Here is a 17,241-nt window from a genome sequence, read left to right as displayed (position 1 = left end):
CCTAAGCATTTCTAGCTCACTGCTACCATTCTAGTCTGGGGGTCAGTAGTTTATCCCCAGGTGTACTTTTTCATATTGAAACACTGAATTTGTATCCACAGAGATTCTAGGGTACCTATCTTATCAGTTGAAAAATCTACCCTGTTTGATTTGATTCAGTCTTTGATATGGAGTGCTCATTCCCCCATCAATATGACCTACTCTATCATTTCTGTATAGTTTGTGTCCTGGTATTACAGCATCCCATAGCTTTTCCTCATTCCACCACATTTATGAGATACATATCATGCCAATATTGTTATTTATTGCTAAGCATTCAGTCTCCCCAGTCTTGGATCTTAGATTTCCAGCATTAGAACAAAAACACTTATGATATTTCTGGTTGCCTGGTTAGCTACTTGTGTTTGTTTGTTTTTTTTATCAGTAAATGTTTGTTCCTGTCTTCTCTGCATTTCACTCAAGTACTCCCTCCCTATTTCTTATCTCCATTGTTTCTGATTTTACCCCTTAAGGTGTAAAAACTGGAACTGTGTACCATTCCACACCTGTCAGATTTCTCCCAGTTTTTAGTTTAAAAGCTTCTCTACCACCTTTTTAGCGTCATGTGCCAGCACTTTGGTACCCTTTTGGTTCTGGTGGAGACTATCCTTCCTATGCAGGTTCCTGCAGTTTCAAAAGGTCCCAGTTCCTGATAAACCTAAATCCCTCTTCCCTACACCCTCATTTCAGGCATGCATTGAGACTCTGTAGCTCTGCCAATCTACCTGACCCTACATGTGACACTGGAAGCATTTCAGATAATGCTCCATGGAGGTAGCGTCAGGATATATTCAGCCTTGTTATTTCTTTCTATATCTCAACATATGATTGCTAATAGTTTTTATAATCCATTTTTGTTATTTTTATAACACATTTACTGTCAGTGGTAACTGTGATTTAAGAGCATTTGGACATACAGGAAGGCCTTTTCCAAGGAAGGGAAGAAATCTGTCTTTTCTGAGCACATAACCAGACAAAGTGTGGTCCATTTGCCTGACAAAATGACCTCTACTAAGACCTGGCAAGACATAGATGGGGTGGGTAAAGCTGATGCACCACTGGTCAGGACTTAGTTGCTTCTCACTGGTCAAGCAGCAGATGGCAGAGAAGGTTTTGGGACTCTGAGAACATCCCAAGAGTATGTCTCAAAGGCACACCTGACTGCATCCAGGATCTGGGTGTGTCACATATTTTATTTTCCTTAATTGTAAAGGCCATGTAAGCAAAGATGAATGCACACATGTACATACACAGAGGCATTTTGTGATATATCAGTTTTGTAGTAATAAATTCATGGTATTGAGATATGAAACAAGTCTTATGTTCTCTCTCCGTCTGTCTTCCTGTCCTGTAAGAAAGCCAATAAGCAACATTCCATCACTTAAACAGGAATGCAAGGAAAATGGCACATAATAAATTAAATCAGAATTTTTCATAGTTCTTTCTCAGCTCAATACAAAAATTGTTGTTAAACTAACCAAAGAAATGTCATAAAACATTAGAATAAATCTGCATGCATTCCTTCTCTCCTTACCCACCTACCAGCAACATTCTCATCTAGACATTAAAACTGATTGCAACAGTAAGGGGTCTTTGTGATGCTGATTATCACATTTGACCTCAAGATATTGTTTAAGCTCATTCTAGGAATCAATAAGTAACAACATGCTGTGTTGGGGAATTTGTGAAACTGTTTTTTACTGAAAAACACAAAAATGGAAGTTAGCATGTATTCTTATCTTGCAGATGTGCCAAGTAACCAGAAGGTAATTTGGGACCACTGATGGCCAAAATTTTCATGCTTCTTTTCATTTGACTTGTATTTTCAATAGCTAGTCAGCATCCATTTGTGTTAATCCTTCTACTAAAATAGGAGCATATGAAGGAGCACAAGATTGGAAGGGGTCTTTTCTTTCATTGATTGCAGTCCCCTGCTATTGGATATAACCACATCATAGCCTCAGTTTACGAAAAAAAATATATCTTAAAAATGGTTACATTTTGTGCTCCTACTTTTCTTACTGGAAGGTTATCAAATACATTCACTGCTCTGATAGTTTGGAACATTCTTCTAATTTCCAGCCTAATTTGTTCAGGCCACTGCAAACCCACTTGTTCTTGTGCCAACATCATCCTAACAGGATGTTGAGAAAACATATGAGAGTAAAGGCAAGCTCTGTAAATATCCTGAATCTGGTTTGAATTTTAGCATTCATCTTTAGGCCTGTTTTTGTACTGTGCTGTGAGAGTAAAAAGAAGTTTGAAATAAAAAAAATATATATTTAAAATTTTGTTTTTCTTATTTCTTCAGCACCAGAAACCTTATGGTATGTATGGGAGGTTTTGGGGAAGCACCTAATACAGGTGTGGGCCATTATTTCAGCTGAAGGGCTGCTTACCAAGTTTTGGCAAGGTGTGGAGGGCTCCATGGGTAGCCCTGCCCCTTAACAGGTGCCCCACCCCCTAGTCACCATCTAGGGACTGGAAGTCCCTCCCCCTAACCCCTGACCTTTGCCATCAGAAGTCCCTCCCCTTGCCCCCAGGAGTACTCCTTTCAGCAAGGGGGTTGCCATCTCAGAACCAGAAAAATACCAAATTATAGTCTGAAAATCAAACATATACTACAACACTCATTAATTTGATTTTTAAAAAATTATCCTGATTTACATGTATGTGTGTAGTGTACATAGAGGTGATTGCATAATAACTTAAAATGAAGTCTTACTATTGTATATGGGGAGGAGCGGTGGGGGCTATCGGTGGGTGGATGTAGGTTTGTGGGGGGCTGTGGGTGTCTGGGCATGTAGGGTATGGAGGAGGGTATGGGTGTGTGTGTGGGGGTTGTGGTGGGGTGGATAGGTATGGGGGTGTGGGTGTGCATGGGGTTGGGGTATGGGGGTGTATGTGAGGTGAGGGAGCATGTGGGTGTGTGTTTGGATATGTGAGGTGTGGGTGCGTATGGTGTTTGTTGGGGGATGTGAGTGTGTGGGGGGAGGGTGGCTGGGTAAGGCTGTTGCATGTGTGGAGGGGGAAGGTGGCTGGGATGTGTGAGGGGGTGTGGGTGTGGGATGTGCATGTATGGCAGTGAGGGGGGGGTACATGCGTATGGTGGGGGGGGTGGGACTTGCCCTACAAGCATACACACTCCCATCCTCCCACATTGCCCACAGCCCCTACTGTGGCAGGCAGAACCTCTGCCAACACTCCTGCCAGCCCGGGCTCTGCACTCCTGGTCCCAGGGCACCAGTGCAGACCCCATACTCCCACTGGCTGCCACTTCCCCCCTGTCTGCTACCACGGACCTTCTCCTGCCACTTCCCTACTTTCTGCCTGCTGCCACTGCCTCCCTGTCCCCTCCCCTCCTCCCCCCCCCCACTGGCTGCTCTGGCACCATGTCCCAGCTTCATGGCAAAGACCACAGGATGTAGCAGGAGCTATCAGGGGTTCTATGATGGCACAGCCCAGCCCGGCTCCTGCCACCCCACCCTAGGCCCCCTTGCTGCCCCAGATCCCGGGACACTATGAGTCCTGAAGTCTGGCAGTGCAGCCAGGAGTGCTGGAGAAGTGGCAGTGAACAGGAAAGCACAGAAATGGTGGTGGAAGGCAGGTGGCAGCAAACAATATGCAGCCATGAGTGTGGTGACAGCTGGGTGGGAGCATGGGGCCCACACTGGTGTCCTGGGGCCAGGGCCAGTGGGGGCCCAGGGCAGGGTGACAGGGGCTATGGCGTCTTTGTTGAAATCATGTCTAGATGTTTGCACACCCAGTATTGTTCATCATACTTAAAAGGATCTCAAAGCATCTCAGTGTGCTGCAGCATCCTGGTTGAGAACCAGTGCTGTAGGTGATGTGCAGGAGCTATAATGAAACTGGAAGTAGGTGGCCAGGGCATCAGTCCTGGGTCCTAATTTTGAGGTGACACAAATTTGATGACTGCTGCTCAGGGCACAGAACCTTATTATTTATACTTGTTACTCCTCTGTGCAGGAAGCCTAAGCCTAAACCTAACCTCTAGATACCAATGCAAAGTCAAACTAATGCCAGCCCTACCTAGTCCTGTGACTGATTTTAATATATAACTTTAATCATCCTATATTCTAAAAAGTGTACCTCAACTTTTGGCAGTGCAAGCCATAGGCTTTTATGTAATTATCCACTTTCAGAAGGATTTTCTGGCCTAAATTTACTTAGTAACTGTCATGTGTACTTGAAGTAGAGTGAAATGCCAGTTTACTTACCAGGTAATTTTGTATGTTATCAAATTGTTGGGTAGTAGTTACTACAGATCTGATCCAGATTGGTCCCATCCATTCCTCCACTTAAGTACTGCAACTTCTAAACTTAGTTGACTGGCACCTTAGATCGCTATACTATCAATAGAAAGAATTAGGCGATTTTGAAGAGATTAAGTAGACAGGGTTTGGTACTTTGAGAAAATGGGGAGGATTCAATTCAGAGAATTCAGAGGAACCTAGAACTAGCAAAGAGAAAACACTGAATGCAGAATATGCCCCTCTGGAGTTCAGGCTACATATTATATGCCTTTATTAACCCAAAGTACATAACCATGAACCCCTCTTCTGTGAGTAAGTATCAAAGTGATTGCTGGTACCTTTTACATATTGAACACTTACTTGGAAGATTGGAGATCCGTGTTTTAGACTCGCCTTAGCTTGATGGGACTCAAGCTCATATCTCATGCTTCCCAAGATGGTATCCTGACTCCAAGACTATGGGGTAGATGAACAATTCAGACCAATGTGCAAGAAGAGTCATATGACCAAAAAAAGAGCAAGCAAGAAGCAGTAGGATTCTATACAACAGTGCACTCAGCTAGGAAAGGTAGAGGGTGTCTTTTTATTTATTTTCCAAGGACTATTGACATACTTTGCATTTCCATCAGCTAAAAATATAAATAATCTTAGACGCAAGAATAGGAACCCTAGTATTCCTCCCTCACTGGCTCAATATCTTAGCTGCTAGGCCAAAGTCACACTTCTTCTTGCTTGTTCCTTTTCATTCTCTCAGGGCGCATGACTTGCATTCTTGGCAGCAGAGTGGGCCATCTTTTTCAACAGAAGGTATGGAAAATACCCACCCTGAGCCTGTTCTATACACTAAGCGAAGAATAGGTCACAGGTAACCAATGTGTGCAGCTTTGATTCATCCTTTAGATGACAGTGATACTCACTGCAGTATTTATTTCCTTGGCCAATATTAAAAAAAAAAAAAAGTGCTCTAGAATAAATCTATAATCTGCTTGGTTCTAGAGGCTTCAAAAAAAAAAAAAATCAGATAGGGCACTCTCTGAGGAAAAGTGAGATGCAAATTTGAGTCCCTTCAGATGTAAAAGTGTGTAAAACCTTCATCTTACTCTTCCTAGGGAACATTACTGTAGCCACTAGAATATTACACAGAAGTTGTGTAATGGCTCCATAACTACTGTCTGTCTTTCTGAACTAAGTCTAATGTTGTTTGTATGACTAAGATATGATTGAATGTATGTGTCAACTCAGACCCCTCCAGAGACATGGGTAGAATTTACATTTGCCTCCTTGATTGCAACACCGTTTAGGCATAATCTAGACACTGAGGTGCTCAGACTAGATTGCTTCTGAGCATGTTCAGAAATTCCAATGTTGGCAACTAGCACCAGACTCAATGAAGGATTGAGGAACTTGAGGGACTATGACAGGGTCTGCCCCTCCCTATGGGTGTCTGCGGTGACCTCTGGTGGTCATGTGGTCCCTGCCCCTCTGCCTCCTCAAAGTACCCTCCCTTTTTACTTTGCCTACCATGCCTTGATGTTTCTTATAGTATATCAGGAGGCTGTCCTCAGGATCCCTTAATGAGCTTCAGTTCTCCAGTTGGCTGGTATTCCCTATGCCCAGCTGCCTCAGTCTTGCCCCTAAAATGCTAAGCTGTGGCAGTTTTGGGCCTACCAGTGCCTCAGGGCATCAGCTACTTTATGGACTATATTTGTGGCCTTCATCCACCCTTATAGTCATGCCCAGGTCTTATAGATGTGACTCTTTCTCTATACACCAGCTTGTACAGGTTTTAGCTCTCTTGGCTTTGGCCCACTGGTTGTTTTATCTGTGGACTCCTAAGCCCAGGCCCACTTGCACTGGCCTGGCCCTCTCACCCTCCCCATTTCTCCCTCTTGAGGTGCACACCCTGACCCTCTCAACTATAGCCTGCCCATTCCCCTTGCTTGCCTCTCTGTAGGGCTTAAAACCCAGCTGCCACAGGAACCCTAGTACATGGCCTCCAATCCTCCCCTACAGCCATAATTTGGTCCTTCAGTGTTAAACTGAACTGCAGTGCAAATACAAGCAACTTCTTGCAAACAAAAAGTCTCTACCACTCTGGGTCAATAAAATCCTGCAAGCCCCCCTTCCCTTTGAGTTCTTACCTCCTACCTCTCATGGGTGGTTTAGGTGCCTGCTGGGCTGTCTCCTGCAGCCCCTTTCTCTCAAGAGCTCCACTCCCTATAAAACAAAGAGCCAAACTGCCTGCCTTACTTCAGGTGCTGGCCTTATATGCCAGTCAGGTGGCTCCCTAAGCAAACACAGGGGTTTGCCCTTGTGCCTAATGGCCAGAATGCCCCTATTTACTGAATCCTAACCCAGCTTCTTGTAGATTTTATTCTCAGGTGGCTTGGAAATTTGCCCCACACATCAAGCTTACTGCAGTACAGCTAGCTTTGGCTCAGCTGTCTGCCTACACAGCAAAAGGGCCTGCTGAACTTTCCCCTTAAAGTAGCAGGCCCCTTTGGCTCCCTGTTACAGGCCCCTAACACTTTTTTGAAAGGTCTAAAATGGAGGTTACTAATGAATTTTGTGGCTGCTGCAACACAGCCAATCAAGATCACTCTTTTTCTGTATTAAGAGGCCTATATGCCACTTAGCTACCTAAAATGAGGTATACAGAACCAAGCCAAATCCGGCTTTACGTCACTTACAGAGTTTTAGTTTTATAACTAACTAATAGTCACCCAATCAAGAGAGCTAAGAACATCATTGTAGTTTTGATTTTGAGGAGAATAAACTTTTGGAAATTTGCTAACAGGCCTTTAGAATAATTTCATTCACACAGTACCTGCCCTTAAATGTTTTATAAATGTCCTATTTTACATCTGCTAAACATTGACAAAGTTGTACTTCACAGCACTCAGAGTGTATGTATTTTGTTGTATGTCAGAATAGCTGCATATCAGGGTCTCAAATATATTTTTTTACAGTTTCCAGTGGTTTTCACATTTCAGCATGACTTTTACTGTTGCCAGACTTATCAGTATCAGTATCTGAAATGAAAGTTGGGGCTTCTTGTCAAAATAAAAAGTGGTATCTTGTAATATAGGTACCATTGCAATTTATTCCCATACTCATAAAAATATACTTTATCATCCTTTTCCACCTGCCTGCTTTGATAAATTCCACACAAATGACTATTTTTCTCATAATCAGTTTCAAGGAGAATGTAAATATTCATGAACTCATCTCAGCAATATTAATTTGTTCAGCTTTTATTCAAATAATAGGGAGTTTCTGAGCTTTTATTCAAATAATAGGGAGCATCTATTATAATCTTATATGCCTTTTTAACTTGACATTAGCAAATGAGATACAGGAAACATGTTTTTTTTCATTCATCTACTTAAAGAACCATAATAAATTATTACAATAAGTCATAATGATTGCACAACGATGTAGAAGGAAACAGTGTATACAAGAAGGAGTTGGAAGTCTGTGTATCCTTCTTTAATGCATGAAGAAATAAATGGGAAAAAAAATCATGAAGAAAACTTTTACCAAATTCAAATACTTGATATAAGAACACATTAGGTGGAATATCTATTAATTCTATTTTCAGTGTTTTTTGGTTGTTTGGTGTGAAATAGCCTATATATTCATATGTGTATAATAAAGTATGTTTAATAATTTTCATATACATGCACTTTGGAGTAGAAAGAAAAATAAACATATATATAGCCCAGTGAGTTTTTTCTATCTCTACTGTTATCCAGACTCATTGGTTATTATAAGATAGAAATAGATTAGAATACAGGAGCTTTATTCACTTTACCTATCAATTTGGTTTCAGCAAATCCATTTTACTAGTGTTTTCTATGCTGTATGTCATGGTCAATCAGAAGATCATGCCAGCAGCAGGGGTAGAAATCTTCATGCTCTGAAATGAAGGACATTTACTACTTGAGTTAAAGGACAATCTCTATTAACTAAGTGGAGACTAGGTCACATGTAACCATTCTGACCAGTTTTTGATTTCATCCTAGAGATCACAATGATGCTCACAGCAGCACTTATTTCTCTGGTCAATATTTTTTTTTTTAAATGGGCTCTGAAATAAATCTGTAATCTTCTTGGTGTTCAGCATTTTTGAAAGTCAGTCTATTGCTCTCTAGCTGCCTATAATTATGTTTCTGGACATAACCTGAGCTGAGGCTGAGCAGTTTATGCCACCTAGTTTCTACCTAAGTTCAGTCAGAACCCATGAACTACACATTTCACAGTCCCTCCTCCTGGAGGGACTTGAGCTGGTAAGTGTTCCCAGAGCAAGCTGAGCATGTAGATGTACCTGATGTGATTCTGAAGAAAATGTAGTGGTGGTTTCTGTCCTCCTTTTAAAACCACAAAAGTTCAGCAGCCACATTTATTATGAGGTATACAAACTTCCAGGGGTGTCAAAGATCCAGTTTCAGCTCATTCTATTTGGGAGGGATTTAAAAACATTTTTCTTCCTCTTTAGAAAGGACCCCAACAACAAGGTCTAGGTTTTTCTGGGGTATGGCTGTTCTGTTCTAACTATCTTATTAAAGCTTTTCTATTTTGTAGACATAACTGAAAGATTAATTGGACCCAGGAAAGGAAACAGGTCTGGATTACTCACCAAGCAACTCTATGAATAGTTGTTCTGGATTTCAATCCCTACTCCAAGGGAATAAAATCTGTTCATGCATTTTATGTTAACCAGTCAATAGACAAAATACAGAAAAAAATAGTAGAAACAGATTTTTTTCTGGTTAAAAAAACTGCACTGAACTTATGATCACCACCACCCAGGTGAGTGTCCTCAGTGACTATATTCACTGACACATAGTCAAGCACTCTTAAGTGTTCTCTTGCTCAATGACTATTCATTCTAAAAAAAAATGGAACAGCTTACAGTGAGATGAAGAGTGCCCCCATTCCCAACCATAATAACAGACTAGTATATCATCTGGTAGTTAAAAGATAAATGATTCAAGCTTGAATCTCCTCATCACAGGAAGGAATTGCATGTGGGTCTGCCACATCCTGGACATGTGCTGTAACCATACAGCTATTGAACAAAAGGTTGAAGGGATCACCACATTATTTATTTTTTTAATGTAACATTAGGCGCGACACTACATGCGCCCTCACCTGAATAATGGGATCTTGGGGTACCCGGTAGCCAGTAGCCCTGCCCAGCCCCCCTTGGGAAGCTGCTGCAGTGCCCCCTGAGCAGAGAGCCTCCCCTTACAATCAAGCACCCTCGCAGACAGTTCTCAAACTATTTACAAGATTTAATTATTTACAACATAACAGATAATCATTAAATAAGCACATGGATATACCGACTAATAAACCATCAAGAACTTATTTACACAGTCTCTAACTTGCACACAGTGTACTGGGGATCTCGTGTGCACTGCCCCTGGCAGGGTATCTCAGGGAGCGGGACTGTCTGTGTCCCTGCACTTGGTCTGTAGATGCTCCCTGGCACTGGCATCTGCCTCCGTGCTCCAGGAGTCTCCAGGCAGCAAGGGTCTCTGAGCAGCAAGCAGCAACTCCTCTTCTGCAGACCCTGCAAGACAGCCTCACCCTGCCTTTGACTCCCTTCCCTGGCTCTGCTGTGAACAGTGTCTCGGCTGCAAGCTGTAGCAACCCTCCTGCCCCTCACAGCATCACAGCCCTGGCAAATGCAGCCCCTCCCTGGGCTTCACCTGTCCCTGGGGCCCCTCACCCATCAGGGAAACTAGGGCAGACTCCAGCAGTCCCGGCTCTGCTGTGCTCACCCAGTCACACCGGCTGCAGTCAGGCCTCTCCTGGCTTGGAGTCTCTACACAAGCGGTCCCTGCCTGATCCTGCCGCCGCAGCCTCCCGGGCTAGAGAGAAGAACTGGATACTGTATCACACTGGATACTGTGTCACTGTCATGGCAGCTTCTGCTGCTGCTTCCACAGGGCTCTCTCAGGGGCCCTCCAAGGGACCATTGTGTTGAGACTCTGAATCTGGTCTCCAGCCTGTCCCTCAGCCCCCCTCTCTCTCTTGAGGACTGGCTGATGTAGGAAGAGGTCTGTGAGACAAGCATACCTTGGGAATAAAGGACTGTATTATGTTTAAAGACTCTGTGAACAAAGCAATAACTCTGAACGCACTAGAGACCCCTTGCACACCTAAGCACAAGTGAGGTTGTGCAGTATGTGGCACTGCAGACATGTCTGCAGTGCTACACACTGCACATTCAACTGTTCTCCATACTGCAAGGAAGCACAAAGAAAAAGGAGAGTGGTGCATGCAGTGGCAGTGTGCACCACTCAAAACCAGAGCTTGGCTGGCCAGAACCACACTCTGGTAGCTGGCCAGGCTCTAAGGGGTAGGCTTGCCATGGCTGCAGCACCAGGAGGTCCCCAGGACCCAGGTAAGTTTGATGGGGCCATCCCAGTGCTGACCCCAGCCTCTTCTACCCCACCCAGGGTAACCTGCTATGTGCCAGCAGATGTATGGCACAGGTGTTTCCCAGGGACAACTAGCGGCAGTGTAAGCTGTCCCACTGCTAGTTGTCCCTGGGGAAACAAATGTCCATGCTCGTGTGGTTGTGGCCCTAACCTAGGTGTTATTTAGGTACCCATCTTCAGCATACAATGGAAAGTGACATGTCTCTATATAGTGCTAAAGTGCCTAAACCCTGGAATTGGGAAGTATTTGAGAGGCACTCTTGCCTTCAGAATTTCCTGTTAGCTACCTTAGTTCCCCATTCTGTGTGCTGATTTTTTTAGACACCATTTTAAAAAAACCTGACTTAATGGACTATTCAAGGAGTCCAGGAATCTAACACACATTTTTGGATTTCATTCTGGGGAATCAGGCAGATATGGCAATTTTGTAGCCCCCAAGTACCTTTTTTACGACCTAGGATAAAGGACTCTTTTTATGTAGTATTTTAATGTTTATAGTCATGATGGTCCAGAGAATATGTGAGAAGGAGGATTAGTCTGGAAATCTATTTTATTAGACCAACTATATAGCTTGGAGAAATATTAAACAAGATTTGGGGCCCAAGGTGCTCTTTCTCAGATCTGGCAAAGCACCAGATACAGTCTAAGGTAAATACAAGGTAGAACAATTACTTTTATTTAAATCTATTATGTAAAAGAAAGTGATCCCTTAAGGGAAGTGGGCAGTTAAAAAACCCCACAAAACCAAACCTATGGAACAAAGAAAAGTTAACAGAAATAGTTGAAGACTAAAGGTAACATTTTGTTCTTTCCAGAACATTTAATCGGCCATTTTTGGACATCCGTAGGGCATTTGGGGCACTTATACCCAGCAGAATTCTGTTCTTGAACACATTGCCCTGCACACATGGATAACTACACACATGCCCATTATAAAAAACAAACCGAGAAAAAGAAACGTCACGTTTTCTCTCCCAAATACCTGAGTGTCTAAGACATAGGTTCCCAAACTTTTTCTTATTGCATACTCCTTTCCAGATTTACCAGATGTCCTCCTACCCCTACCATCATACATTTTATATTTTAATCCTTTAAATGCTAATTATTATTATAATGAAAATTTGTCATTACACAATTTCTCCAGCATACCTCCCAAAGATACCTTGCATACCCACAGGGGTATGCATACCACAGTTTGGGAGCTGCTGGTCTAAGACACTCGCCTGGGAGGTCAGAGGACCTGAGTTCTAGGTCCCCTCACCAGAGGGAGTTTGACCATGGGTCTCTCTCTTCCTAGCACAGCACTCTACTAACATGCAATAGATCATACATTATCCAGTCCCTTCTCTACTTTGCCTTTTCAAACTGGCTTCCTGGATAATCATGAGAGGGAGATAAGTGGGAGATATGTGGATTCAGGAGAATAAGAGAAAGCCAGTGGTGTGTGGCTTAGGGAGAAGTTGAATGCTGGTCTGAAGAGAGGTCCTAGGGTTCCAGCTGGTGCTTTTGCTCCCAGTGAGGCAGAAACTTTCCCCTGAACTACTCTCCACCATTTTTTCCAGTGACTATATTATTAGCTCAGCTTCGCAAAGGAACACATGAAAAGGACTAAATGTCCAACCTGTGATGTGGTGGTTAGAGGACTGCGCAAAAAGTGAAAGGGCCAGTAACGTATGAACAATGGCTTCTCAGGTGAGTATCCCAGCCATGAGCTATGGCACAAAACAGGGTTATGGTTACAAACTTATACATCCTCCTTTTCTGTTTCTGAGGCTTGGCCTGGTACTTGTGGGTTTCCTAAACTCCATTTTTAGGCCTCTAAGGAGCAAAAAGAGGTTAGTAGATGGGGCAGATAACATGTAATGAGCAATAAAATCATCCTGGCTGCTTACAGATGTGGGAACATGCCCTCCCTCCCCCCCCCCCCCAAAAGAGGCTTTATTTAGGGCGTTATTTAGTTCTGGGGAAGAGAAGGCTGGGGTTGGGGGGGGATTTGATAACAGTGTTCAAATACCTGAAGAGAGATGGGCTTTTCCCTCTGTAGCCATTGGAGACAAGACTAGGAGTAATGTTCTCAATTTGTAGCAGGGGAAATGCAGGCTGCAGATTAGGAGGAACTTTCTGACTATGTGGATAGTCAAAACAGTAGAACAGGTTATCTAGAGAAACTGTGGACTCCATCCTAAGAAATGTTCAGAAGTAAGTTAGACAGATACTTGTCTGGGATGGTTTAGTCAGTCACTGCATTGGCGATGTGTAGGGGGTGCACACAGATGCATGTGCACCTGCTGAGATCAGCTGTGCACCCCCTAGAAGCACCAGCCGCAAAACTAGAAATGCCAGTGGAAGCGCACTTCTGGTTTTGCCACTGGCTTGGCGATTGGCTTGGACCCTTCCCACCCTCGTCGACAATCGGCTGTGGACTCCACCCCCGCATTGGCAATCTGGTGCCCCCCAGACTTGGGAGGCACCAGTGACCCATGAGTCACTGGCACTAATTTAGTTAGTGTCTGGCTTGCAAGGGTGCTGTACTAGATGACCTTTGAGGTCCCTTCCGACTCTACTTTCCTATGCTGCTATGGTCCTGGAGTTTGTGTGTACAGAGATAGTTTAGAATATCTGTGTACAGGGCTATTTTACATCACACAGACATTTCCCAATAGTCTGCTTAAACTGCACTTTAGGAGCCTAGTGTTCCCCCTATCCTTTGCCTCTCCCCCCAAATTTAGATACCTTTTGAGAATATTCCTCTTTCAAAATTGGGATAATAACACTTCTCCATTTTGCACAATTGGAAGGGATGAAAATATGAAGACCAAAGGCACTCAGATACCATGATGAAGAGACTTATTCAAGCATCTAAGATAGAGATTACCTTCACTGACTTGCCCTTGTTTGCTGGTTCAAATTATTCTGTTGAAAGGATGGTAGATACTAGGCCTTCCTAAAGCAAAGATGTTGAGTTATGACTGTATGGTAATTATTAGGCCTGTGCAAATAGGGAGCTATTCGATTCAGATTCAGCTGATTCAGATGCCAGAGATTTGATTTGGGGATCTGAATCATTTTTCCAATTCTATTCGGCTGAATCACTTCAGAAGATTCAAAGCCGATTCAGAGATTCGGCCATAGAGTATAATGGGGAATCAATTAAATATCTATAACTTTGTTGCTTTTTGTCTGATTCAGATGAAACCTGCAGGGATGGTAGCCTCTGCTAAGAGCATGAAACCTGCAAAGCTTCAAGGTGATATGTGCAAGGGTTTCTGGGAAACTGCACCCCAAATCCTGAAAGCAAGACTCATGTCTTGTGTGTGTTAAGCCACAGTGGGGTAAAAACTGCATAGGTGGTAGATCTTGCTGAGGCCATAAAGCCTTCCAATTTTCAAGGAGATAGATGCAGAGGTTTCTGAGAAACTGCACCTCAAACTTCTGACAAGCAAAACTCATGCCATAGGTGACACTGTGTGTGTGTTAAGGTGCAGCGGGCTGAAAACTGTGGGGATGGTAGCCCCTGCTGAGGCCATGAATCCTGAAAGTCTGTCTTCCAGAAATGGAACTGGATGCTACCTCCCTGAGTCAGGTCCACAGAGAATCAGGGAGGGTGAGGGACTAAATGGCCAGGATCTTCAGAACTTAGGTGGAAAGATCTTAGGCTGCTCCCTTGTTCCATGACTTGCCTTGGCTGGGTTCAAGGGGTAGTCTCAGAGACCACACAAGGTTGTGGTGGAGGGCACTCCATTACACATGTGGCAAAGGAACTTTGTCTACTACAGTCTTTCTGACTGAAGTCAATGCTTAATGCAGGTTTGTTCTCTAAGACCCGGGCATTAGAGGTTTGGAAAGAGAACCTAGGAAGAAGGGATTATGTATGCTGCTTATGGTTATATTCAAACATAGTGGTGTACACATAAATGAAATAAGGTATACTAAAAATATACCCAGAAACCACTTCACATATTTTTCCCCCCACCAAAGAGATGCTGGCCTGCAACACCCTTATGTTCCCTGCCACACATCATAAGGGCAATGATGTTTAGAAATGTCCATTGTAAATTGAGTGGTATATATTGTGCATGCTCAATAAAAAAGAGTCCCAATTTAATTGTTAATGATACACTACCAGTTGCTTCTGGATGTTATTATGCTACAGCTCAGTTAACTATAGGCATACCAAAATTAATACTAGAACAAGGTGGATTCTCAGCTAGTAAAAACAACTGATGTATATCAACACACATAAGGTGAGAATCTAGGCTAGCTTCCCTGAAACTCATAAGTAATTATGTAACAGTATTTAGACTACTATGGAAACTAAGTATCTGCATAATCAGATAAGCATACATTTATAATCTGCTGAAAGCTGCAATGAAAAACACTATGATCTTATGAATAGACTTCATAAGTGTGTTATGAATTTCCTTAAATTCCCATCACAAATAATAACATCTGTATCTCATTGGGATCCCTATAAGGTGGTTATTTTGAGTCAAACCTTTGAGGGTAGTTTAACCAAAAAAAAGTGAATACAAAGATATTCTGCATCTGTGTTTGTGATGATAAGAAGCTATACTTAATTGTTGGCCATCTGATGGGTTTTAATTAAGATATGGTGCAGGTAATAGAAAGGAAAAACAAAGATCAGATGAATGACTGCAACTTAATACATTATGTTGTAGACAAATTAAACAATAGCTCAGATGAAGTAGAAACAGTTTACACCCAGGGAGCCCTTTTCTCCACCAGTGGCAATATGACACATGTAGACGCAATACCTAAAAACAAAGATGAAAAGAAGGAAAGAAATAATTATTTCTGTTAGTTTTGAGGGAAAAAAATCATGTTTAGTGAAATAGTCTAAATTTAATAATTACATCGTATTTTTCAACAGTTAGTATACAGCATGCTAGTTCTGGAAAAAAGGAGACTGATAAAATATCTTTCCTTGATTATTTTTGTGTGATTGTGTATTTGGAATAGACTGAGTACTGAAATTGAAAATTAGTAGCAATAAAGAAGTTAAAATAGAGCTTAGCTGTGGAACCCTAGCAATGATGAAAACTTCCTCATGCCCATATTTTAAAGTCCAGCCAAACAGGCTTGCCACCAGTGGGTTTTCCACTTCTGTCTTCCTGCAGCATTCATGCTCAGATCTAAGCACCTCTCAGATTCTTTTAGATGGATCATAGACACATAAATCTAATAGTGTGACCCTCTATGTCCATCTATTATGAGCCTGAAAGAGTGTTAGTAACTAAACTATGGGCAAAATAATTAGTAGCTAAATTATGGGCAGAAGTGCTTAGAATTCTCCTTCTCTGTATGTGCAAAAGGGGCATCAGTGTAATAGCATACATACATATAATTATTTATCTCCCTAAATAAACTTGGTATGATGATATTCAGAACATATTTGAGTGTGACCACTATTTTGGGTGATTCAATGTAATTCATTATATAAGTGAGGGAAGAACAAATGGGTTCCATGACTTTATCCCGAATGTTCACTGATACCCAAACTGAATGAAATCTTCTGTTCTAATTCATAGGCCAGTTTTCTGTCCCTTTATGACTTCCAATATGATTATGGAAATGTTCAGCCTTTCCTACAGCCTTTATGTTGGCTCCCTCCCTTTGCCTCACACTATCTCCCAGAACTGGCATTTTCAAAGTTCTTTGTTTTTTATAGAGACAGTGGTAATTATCCCATATTTGTGTGGAGGAAGCCAGGTGACTAATACACTGGGTGTGTCTACATGAGATGCATTAATAAACATTATGGGTTCATGTCTACATGTGCATGCCCTTAATGCGCATTAACTTAAGCTAATCACACGTAAATTTGACACCTGCAAGTGCAGGTGTCAAAATTTAGGTGTGATTAGTTAATGTGCATTAACACACATGTAGACACAACCCGTCAGTAACTTTAGTGATGGGTCTGCCCTTCCATTAGGGTGCCAGCCTGAGCCCAGCCCCAGGGAACATCCAGGGGTTGGAGTGCTGGACACCTAGCCTCCTAGCTCCCTCCCCCTAGAGCCACCCACTCTGGGTTTGAAGATGCAAAATATGGTATATAGTTTTCCCCTTGTGTATAGTTTTCCACTTGTAAGTGGGTTTTTTATTGTTAGGTGGGGAGGGTGGTGGAGGGGCTCTGTTGTTTGAGGTGAGAGGGAGTTCTGTTTATTGAGGGGAGTGGGGGGAAGCATCGGGGTGGGTGTTGTGAGGGTAATAAACTTTTTTTGTTTCAACCTGGTGTGTGTCCTAAGATTGGTGCTGGTGTTGGGAAGGGGCGGTGGTCAAGCAAGGCCTCCTTCAGCCAGTGCCCTGGCCCCTGCTGGCAGGTGCACATCTCTGCTGGGGCCTGAGTGGGGGAGTTGCTGGGGCCAGCAAGGCCAGCACCATGGCCAACAGGGGTGCAGGGCACTGGTTGTTACTGCCAGGGGCTGGGCTGCAGCAGCAGAGTGCTGGGCATT

General features: G+C 42.9%; 1 long non-coding RNA gene across 1 annotated transcript; it reads right to left on the bottom strand.

The window, feature by feature from the left end:
* Positions 1-443: 443 nt before the first annotated feature.
* Positions 444-6,537, bottom strand: LOC106738535 (uncharacterized). Its single transcript, XR_002093261.2, has 4 exons — positions 6,455-6,537; positions 4,674-4,769; positions 4,278-4,409; positions 444-1,387 (listed from the first exon to the last, which is right to left on the bottom strand). It is a non-coding gene; the product is annotated as an uncharacterized LOC106738535 (long non-coding RNA).
* Positions 6,538-17,241: the final 10,704 nt, after the last annotated feature.

Source organism: Alligator mississippiensis, chromosome 1 (assembly GCF_030867095.1).
Source record: "Alligator mississippiensis isolate rAllMis1 chromosome 1, rAllMis1, whole genome shotgun sequence".
Classification (NCBI taxonomy): domain Eukaryota; kingdom Metazoa; phylum Chordata; order Crocodylia; family Alligatoridae; genus Alligator; species Alligator mississippiensis.
Note: the sequence above shows the minus strand (reverse complement) of the source record. Positions and strands in the feature narration are given on the sequence as shown.